The following is a 9,582-nucleotide window of genomic DNA, read 5'->3' as shown; positions in this document are numbered from 1 at the left end:
TTAGGTGGATCCTAGGCTGGTCCATGGCCCACTAGCTACTGTGGTGGAAGATCTTCTAGTGTTGGATATAGATCAATGGATGGCTCTGTAACAATAGTTGGCTCTGATGTTAGCACTCTAGCTTATCCCCATCCTCATAGTTGACCTCATCCTTACAACCGACCCCAACCTCAAACCCTAGTAGGGACCCTAGTGGCAGGGTATAAGGGCCTTATCCTTTCATGTCATTGCCCTCATTCTAACTATTTATGAAAGAGTGAAAAAGTGAGAATCTAAAAACCAACATGAATAAAACACATGATAAAGAATCTAAATGTGAATCTTTTTTAAAAATATACTATAGCCATTTGAATATAGGATACAAACATCATGGTACAAATCTAGGGGGCTCTACCAGACACTTGCTCTTGTACCAACAATACCTATGGACCTAGGCTCTAAGACCAAGCTATCATAATCCAAAAACGCAAGCCATGATGGCACCTACAATAACCTCCCGGTGCAAAAGCCAAACCCATAGCCCGACATGACAAATAATGGGATAACAAGTAAAAGAGAGAAGAATAGGGTAGCAATACTAAATTAAGCAACTATTAAAGGATATAGGTTGAACCTGCATATAAATATGGAGGTGAAAGATCAAAACATACCAAAAAAAATCCTCTGACCTAGTATCAGTTAGTACAAGAGCCACTAATGCATAAGGAGTACTTGATATGTACAATATATCTAAAATAATCACCAAAGGTACACAATAAAACTAGTCCAAAATAGAAGGATATGGATCAGCCCCGATCACCAATTGCTCACCCTATACTCTAATTAGAAACTCTAAATAAGGAAAAGTGTCAGCAGTGATGACTCATATTAGGATCTACATTAGGAAAACAGATATAAAAGTATAGTGTGAGTACCAAAACATGCGAACTCAATAGGCATCATACGTCGGCTGAGCTCAAATAAGATAAATCTACAATAAAGTGAGAATATAAGTAAGGTAAAGTAAATATAGGGTAAGAAAGAGATTAACAAGTTGCATCTCAGTAATAGAGATATAAGTAAATGGATCAGAAAAAATAATAATAAAATAGCGTAATCGGACCCTCGTAAGCCCAGAAGGTATAAGCAACAATCAATAAAACTCAACCAATCTCTCATAAGCATTGCGGATGCAATCAATAAGTAATACTAATTACAAGCCAAACATAAAAATAAATAAGAGTAGCAGAACATCACAAAATACAATATGAAAAGATAGAAATATCCAATTGTATTGTATATTCCTCCTCCTTTGTATACCTTGCTAAAAAACAAACCAAATATCCAACATAAGAACCAATAATACCGCACACACAAAATCAAATCGAGGCTATAATAAATAAGAATCAATAGTATCAAGTGCTCAAAATTAAACCAAGCTTAAAGCAGTCTATTTTTATTTTTAAAAATCTCAAAGCTAGTAAGATGTTTCTGAAATCTCATTTTTAATCTAAAAATAATATTCTAGTCCAATTTACTAAAATTTCATGGATATGTAATCAAATAACATGCATAATAAGATAAGCACATAAATCAAATAACTAATAGATTGTCCATGAATATGTAACCAAAGTATCCCATGATCATATGGCTAAAGGGGGGGTTCTAACCAAGGGTAATCATCGTAAAGGGGGTGTATGATGATTATAAAGCCTTGAGGTACCCAATATGAGGCAAACAACTACACAAACAAAAACTAAGACATCTGATGACAGGTTCTAAGGCCACCAAGCATGCTAAACTAGATTAAGTATAAAAGTGACTACATAAACTAAGGATTTATAATACAATTTTACTCTAAATCCCCTACATAAGTTAGTAAAGTCATAAATACCTAAGTAAAGTGTATTCAAAGAACAAAGTCCCATCGATAATTAGCAAATTATTATACCGGTACCTCAGATAAACCAAGTCTAAGATTAAGTAAGTAGTAACCTACTTGAATACCAAATATCACGCTCACAATCCAACAACCAAATGTTTTTTCCTTCTGAGAAGCCTCCGACCACTGCCACACTACCAAATTAATGATCCATATATCAATACGAGAAGAGTGATAACCATATTTTGAATTTACACTTTCGGCTTAAATTGGGTTAAAAATCACCCATGGAGCTTGCTTACAAAATTCAAAAATTAAATCCGTAATTGTGTCCCTTGTGGGTCAATGATCATGAGCTCAAAATTTGAGCATGATCAGCCCCCAAATTGGAGTCCAAAATAGCCCCACAAATCAAAGAAAAATCAAGAATTTAACTAGATAATTAAACCAGAATTTAGGCTAGAACTTACAAATTATAGATGGGAAATTTGATCAAGAATCAAACATTATTATTCCATGGTGATTTCAAGCTCCAAAGGTCCAACTATAGAACTTTTAGGTAAAAATGGAGAAATATATTAAGTAGAGGGTATATATACAGATACCTTTGGTTAAATAGAGGTGTAATTGCTTAAGCAGTATCACATAAGCAACTGACCCACTGCTTAAGTGGTGGTCACTACTTACTTTCCCTTTCGTATAAGCGGCTCCCAAGTCATGTAAGGGATTTTAAAAAAGAGAAGGAGAGTTTGTTCAAGCTGTGGGAATTGACATTAGCTCTAGCCACAAAAGTAGCTCCACTTAAGTGATTAAAGGTCCCCAAAAGCGGCTACACTAGCTGCTACATTAGAAATAATAGGTAAGTCTAAAAAGAGAAAAATGTTATGTTAGCTCAGGAGATTATTACAGATATTGGGAAAAGAAGAAACCCTGCAAATATAGTTATCAAACTAGATATGGCCAAGGCTTATGATAGGGTAAGCAGGAATTTTTTTGTCAAAGTACTTCAAAAGATGGGTTTTGATAATGAGATAGTTGATAAGATTTGGAGACTACTGGCTAATAATTGGTACTCTGTACTAATAAATAGTCAAGCATATGGATTCTTTCATTCCACTAGGGGAGTAAAGCAAGGGGATCCTTTATCATCTATTTTATTTATTTTATCTACAGAAGTTCTTTCTAGAGCTCTGAATTCATTATTTATGGAAAGTGGTTATAAGGGTTTTGGTCTACCAAAATGGAGTGATGATATTAATCATCTTGCTTATGCAGATGATACCATCATATTTGGATCTTCAGATAAGGATGTTTTGAAGCTTCTAATGGGGATTATCATAAGATATGAAGAGCAATCTGGACAATTGATAAACAAAAAGAAGAGTTCATTTTATATAGTTCATAAAGCTGCTCATTCACGCATTAGGGAGATTGAAGAATGCACAGGTTTTTCTAAGGGGAAGTTTCCATTGATGTATTTGGGATGTCCTATAGGGAATTCAAGGAAAAAAAGGTGCACTTCTCTGATTTGATGAAGAAAGTTCAAGGAAAGTTGCAGGCATAGAAAGGAAAGATGTTATCTTTGTTGGTAAAGCTATTTTAATTAATATTGTTCTATCAAGTGTTCTCATTTATTTATTATCTGCCATTAATCCTCCTAAGTGTGTTATTCATGATTTACATAGAATTTTTGCTAGATTCCTATAAAACTTTAAAGAAGTGGGCAGAAATAAGCATTAGGTGTCTTAGGATGATATTTGCAGTCCTAAAGATGAAGGGGGTTGGGTTTTAGATCATTATTTGATGTTTCTAAAATCCTGTTTGCTAAACTATGGTGGATTTTTAGAACTCAAAAATCTTTATAGATCAATTTCATATGGACTAAATATTGTAAGAAAGTCAGACCTTAACTAGTAGAGTGGAGGGGTGGTTCTTTAATATGGAAATACATGCTTGAAGCTAGGGACATGTTTGATCAACATATATGGTTGGAACCTAAATGTGGTCATTCAAGTGTTTGGTATGATAATTGGACACAGTTGGGGGCATTACATTACTTACTTCCTATTGATTTATACAGGAATTATCAGCTAGAAGAAGTGAGTCAATGTTTTAGTAATGAAGAATGGAATTCTAATCTCCTGTAGTTAAATTTTGGGAATGAAGTATGTAATCATGTTGTGCAGAATATGAAGTGCAAACAAGAGAATGAACATTGGGAGAAAGCATGATGGATGTTGAATGGTTCTAGAAATTTCAGTGTTAGATCTGCCTCAGACTTTGTGAGAAATAAAAAAGAGAATTTTTTTATCTATAAAAGAATATGGATGAAGGGTATTCCTTTTAAGGTTTCATTTTTAATTTGGAGGTTGTGGAAGAAAAGATTACCAATGGGTGAAGTTTTGATCAGAACAGGTATTTGTGAAGAGGCTCTATGTTGTTGTTGTGATAGTAGAATTGATGAAACTTTTGAGCATCTATTTATGACATGTTCTAAGGCTAATGGTATATGGGTTTATTTTGCAGTATGTGCAGGTATTAAAGGTCCTTTATTACAAATAAAGGATAGTGTATTTAAATGGTGGAATATGTCCACAGGTGCAAAGTTAAATCCTATTTTTAAGGCTATTCCTATGTTTATTTTATGGCAGATTTGGAAAGGTAGAAATGTCATTAAACATGGAGGTAAGATGACATTATGGAGCATGAAAAGAGAAATAACTAGAAATTTAGTGTTGTTGACTAAAACACTATATCCCTGATTTAGATCTATTCCAGAATCATGGCCGAAATTACTAAGTTTTCTTCAGAATTATTTTCCTCGACTTGTTTGTTCTGTGGTGTATTGGTCAGCTCCTAGAGCTGGTTTTTTTAAATACAATAGTGATGGAACATCTAAAAGGAATCCTGGTTTCAGTTCTAGTACTTACAGTATTAGAGATGATCAAGGAAATCTGGTGTTTGTAGAATGTAGAAATATTGGGGTGTCTAATTTAATTACTGAGATGATGGCTATGAGATTGGGCTTGGAATACTGTGCTAATGACAAGCTATTTCCTTTGATTTTAGAGACTGATTCTTTGACTATTAAGAATTTGTAAAAGGAAATTGGGAGATTCCTTGGTTAATAGCTATGGAAATAAAAAGAATTTGGGAGTTAATGAAAGGGGTATAGTTGGTCCTGAATCATATCTACAGGGAGGGAAACAAAGTAGCCGATTTTATTGCTAACAGAATTTTTGTTTTTGCAAGAACAGAAAGATTAACTTTTCAACTTATCTGCAATTACCAAAGGAAGCTAAAGTTCTACTGAATATGGATAAATTTCAGGTCTTAATCTCAGATTTAGAAACATTCAAAATGGGGAATATCATCTGGATAGCCGATTATGAAAATAGAATTCATTTTCAATAAACCACAACAACAGTTACGCAGGTTATGCAATTTTAAGTTGATTGATAGCAAAGCATACATCACTTGCGAAAATAACATAGGGTAACCACAATATGTGATAATTATAATTGTATGGAGGATTTACCTGGTTTATTTAGATTAATACTAGATTTGGGTTTTAGGACAGTGGTATTAGATCCTTCGCTGAGCTCAACCTGTTAAAAATTCAAAATGAGTAATAATCTTGAATAAATCAAGTAAAAGGAAGAAGGGAAATGGAAAAAACTTATTTGAGGAGAAGAAGTATAGATCTGTTATGAGTGAGATGGAGAAGTCTCTGATTGAGTGATTTCATGGAATTTGTGAGAATTTAAAATGCCCAAGATAAAATGCACTCAAAGCTCAGTTAATTTCATGAATTTACACTTCCAAAATTCAAAGGAGAAAGATATTTCCAACTCAATGTTATTATCTATTCAAGATGCGAAATTAAGAAGAGAATTATACAACCTCAGAATAATCTCATCATTGCTTGTAGAAGAAACTGAAGAGCTTAGGTCGAAATTTCATCGGAGATATCGAAGTGTTGTATCATAGATGAAGACGCAACAAAGGAAAGAGACTGTCCACTTTCCTATTTGGTCATTTTGTTTTGTTTTGTATATGTATTCGGGTCTGGGCCACTTAATGGGCCAATATTTTGTACAAATTTTGTTGAAATCAATAAAAGGCCATGTTGGCCTATTTATATTAAAAAAAAAAATCTAAAAAGGCTCTGACTGAGTGCTTGGGATTAATTCAAAACCCTTTTATGCAAATTAAATATGCTATCCTATTGAAAATGTCATCTTAGACTAAACAAAATCGATGAAATTCCCAATAAAGGTCATTTTGAACAAAAGTAGGTCCCACACCTAACCTTCTATTTTAACCAAAAACCAACTAATAGCATAAAATGAGTCTAGAAGCCTTAGACCGGAACCGAAGGTTCTTCTAACTCAAAATCTATATTTCAAAGCTAAAGAAACTATCGGAAATTTTATTAGACCATTTACTTAAAGTTTAGCTAAAGATCAATTTCTCAACTTCAAAAACTCCAAAACAAAAAAAAATTGGCATTAAAATCAAACGAATTGCTCAGAAACTGAACTACTGATTCCACTAAGTCATAAATAACTTGGGGATACTTGGAAAGTTCTAAATGTAGAAAATGCTCAGAGAAAAGGGAAAATGACGCAAAGGGTCAATACACCAATAAACATATCTGATAGATACATGTCAAAAAGCTTACCAACAAAATTGGCATTAACATCCAAAGTTGTAGTCTCAGTTTGACTAACTTTAATCTTGTGGTGGAGCTGAGTAAGTTGAGAAACTATTTTTTGCTCAACTGATCAATATCTGAAGGAATGTCCATACAGACTGATAATCTCCTTCTCCAGGACTAACAGTTGCATTATTCTCACATTTTCATGCATCTTCTTAAATCTAGTGAACTTGAAGTCTATTTGAAACCCAATAGTTTTGTAGCATTTATCAATTAAGTGCACAAATTTTTTACAATGAGAACATACCAAGTTGGACTTTTTTTCTTTGAGATCACTACTTCCAACAACTTTGTGATTACTAACACAGTAGGAGGCAATATTTCTTAGAAAGTGTGAGTGAACAGAGACTTTTCTTTGTTGATCATTTGGCATGATGAGTAAGTATGCTAAACTGACTAAGGGAAGTGGGTTGATCATCAGTACATTGCTTTTTGCTGGAGAGTAGGTAGCATTAAAAACCATTAGGAATTAAATAAACCTCTTATCCTGCAAAGCTTTATTAGATATTGTCTTTCCATCACAAATACAAGCGCAAGACCAATAATTCTTAGTGTTAAAAATGTCTTGTTCATCTAGATTAGTATAATACCATATTACATAATTTGTTTCTTGAACTAAATCACTCGATTCCTTTTACTAGTAACAGAGTTTTCCCTGATTAAGCTGCCTAAATTTATCTTCAAGATATTTTCAAAGATCCTGTATAGTATTGGAATGGATAACACTATCAATAATATTTTTGAAAAAGAAAATTGAACAACCAAGAGGTTACCATATCACTGCTTCCGTTCTAGAGTTAAGAGTCTGATAAATCATATCATAATACCTTGTAACTTCCATTAATGAAGCCCAACTATTTTAACAAAGAGAGAAATAAGGATGGATCTTCTTTAACCCTCATAGCATTTCCTTCGAAGATAAAATGCACAGAAATATTTTAAGGGAGTATGAAGAATGGGGGAAGAAAGGTATGTTGGAACCATTACTGTGGATCCATCACCAGTCGAGGTCATAGCAAAAAAAAATTCATTGATATTGAAAGTTATTCATACTTTAATGTCATGTACAGATTTACTGAAAAATAAATGCAGAAATTAGAGAAGCATAAAATTAGATGAGCAGAAAATAAAGAGATTGATTTGGAAACTTTTTATGCTTGATTGATTCACTAGTCACCTATTTATACATGTATTTATGAAATAAAAATAAACTAAAAGTACAAATATATCCATAAAGATATCCTAAATCTATTAGGCTTTGTGTAACGGTCCTAAATAATATTAAAGAATTCATAGTTGGACATCCACGACGACTGTGATTCTTTATGATCAAATGGTTGAGGGAGTGTCAACACAATCTTCTTGAAGGACCAGGAGAAACATATGATCAACATATCATGGCACGAATGTGGTGTAATTTTTGTATTCTTTCACTTGATTTCTTCGTCTTCTTTATTTCCTTATGTGTGTATGATTGAAGTTGAATTTGCTTGAGATGATGAAGTACGTCCATTCTCAACAGCTTCTTTATAAAAAGCAAAAACAGAAATTTAAAAAATTGAAGAGACAACAGTAGAATAAAGAAATTGTTATATAATATATTACTATCACTTCTCCTTTTCTTTTTTGGATCTAAGGGTTTGGTTGGAAAACAAGTTACCCCAAAATTAGTTATTCCATTTTCAAGAAGGAATAAGAAAAATATTACAATTCTGGGATAATTAATCCTCGGATGAGTTATCCGTGCATTTTGTTCCAACATAATATTGAATAAGCTCCTCTTCTAAATGAATCTCAAAATTAGTTATCCTTATCCCTCTTATCACAGAAACCTAAGTGTTTTTGAAAAAATGACAAAAATGTCTTTTATATATGAGAATAGGTTCAGACTGGTTCATTGGATATATTTTTGAGTTGCTTCCATCATTTGTATTTGTTAAAGATGAGTATCTAGGGGCTTCTTAAATATTTAACAAACTTTGAATGCTAGATTTTATATTAATTATTAAAAAAAAAGAATTTAACTAGAAAAAAAAAAAAATTGTTAAAATCTCAAAAACACAAGCCTAAAACTATACCATAAGCCAAAATAGATTTTAAAAAGTATTTTTCTTGTCTCAATTTATGTCATACTCTTTCTTTTTTTTTAGTTGGTCAATAAAAGGTCACATTTTTATTTTTAGTAATAATTTAAACATTATTAATTTTGGTAATAATTTAACTTTAAACTTCTTATCTTATACTAGTTGAGATAATTTATAGTCACACTAATATATATATATATATATATATATATATATATATATATAAAAATTTGTTTTAGACATCAAGATTTTGTCTCGATTCAGATCAAACACATAAGTTGTGACTGGGCACCTATAAGTCATTGTCATCCAGGCAAATCCTTTAGCTAAATCTTACAAATAATTAAGAATAATGGAAGAATAAAATACTAATAAACTCGTAACCACATATCTATATTCATGGAGCACCAAGATGTGAGTATATTCAAATTGGAAAGCAACTTGAGAAATAAGAAAATAGGCTATAACGAAATGGTAGAAGGCTTGACACAACCTTCTGTCACAATCAAAAATAATCCCTAGGCGTGACTGACTCCCGCTAACACCACTTGCTGGGAGAATCAATTTTCCATACATTTACAATGTCTATAAACATTGAGATAAAAACATATGCAACTCCACATACATGAAATAATCATTAAATGGAAAGTAATTATTCAACCGGTTATCATATTATGAAAACAACAATACTTTAGATGATAAATCTCTAGCCCAAGTTCCACACTAATACAACAGAGCATCTAAACAGAGTTACATGAGTTCAACTTTCGAGCATGCAAACCCAACGAAAAGAAATATAATCTAAAAAGATATAAAGCTGAATGACAGCCTCCACGAACAATAGAAAGGCTCACGTAAGAAATGAAATTCACACGTACAAACCATCAGCCACTGGTCTCTCCCTCTTCAATGGTATC

General features: G+C 32.5%; 1 long non-coding RNA gene across 1 annotated transcript; it reads right to left on the bottom strand.

Annotated features, from left to right (window-relative positions):
- Positions 1 to 766: 766 nt before the first annotated feature.
- Positions 767 to 5,944, bottom strand: LOC107847125. The gene is made up of 3 exons (XR_001667317.2): positions 5,765 to 5,944; positions 5,400 to 5,469; positions 767 to 970 (listed from the first exon to the last, which is right to left on the bottom strand). It is a non-coding gene; the product is annotated as an uncharacterized LOC107847125 (long non-coding RNA).
- Positions 5,945 to 9,582: the final 3,638 nt, after the last annotated feature.

Source organism: Capsicum annuum, chromosome 11 (genome assembly GCF_002878395.1).
Source record: "Capsicum annuum cultivar UCD-10X-F1 chromosome 11, UCD10Xv1.1, whole genome shotgun sequence".
NCBI lineage: Eukaryota > Viridiplantae > Streptophyta > Magnoliopsida > Solanales > Solanaceae > Capsicum > Capsicum annuum.
Note: the sequence above shows the minus strand (reverse complement) of the source record. Positions and strands in the feature narration are given on the sequence as shown.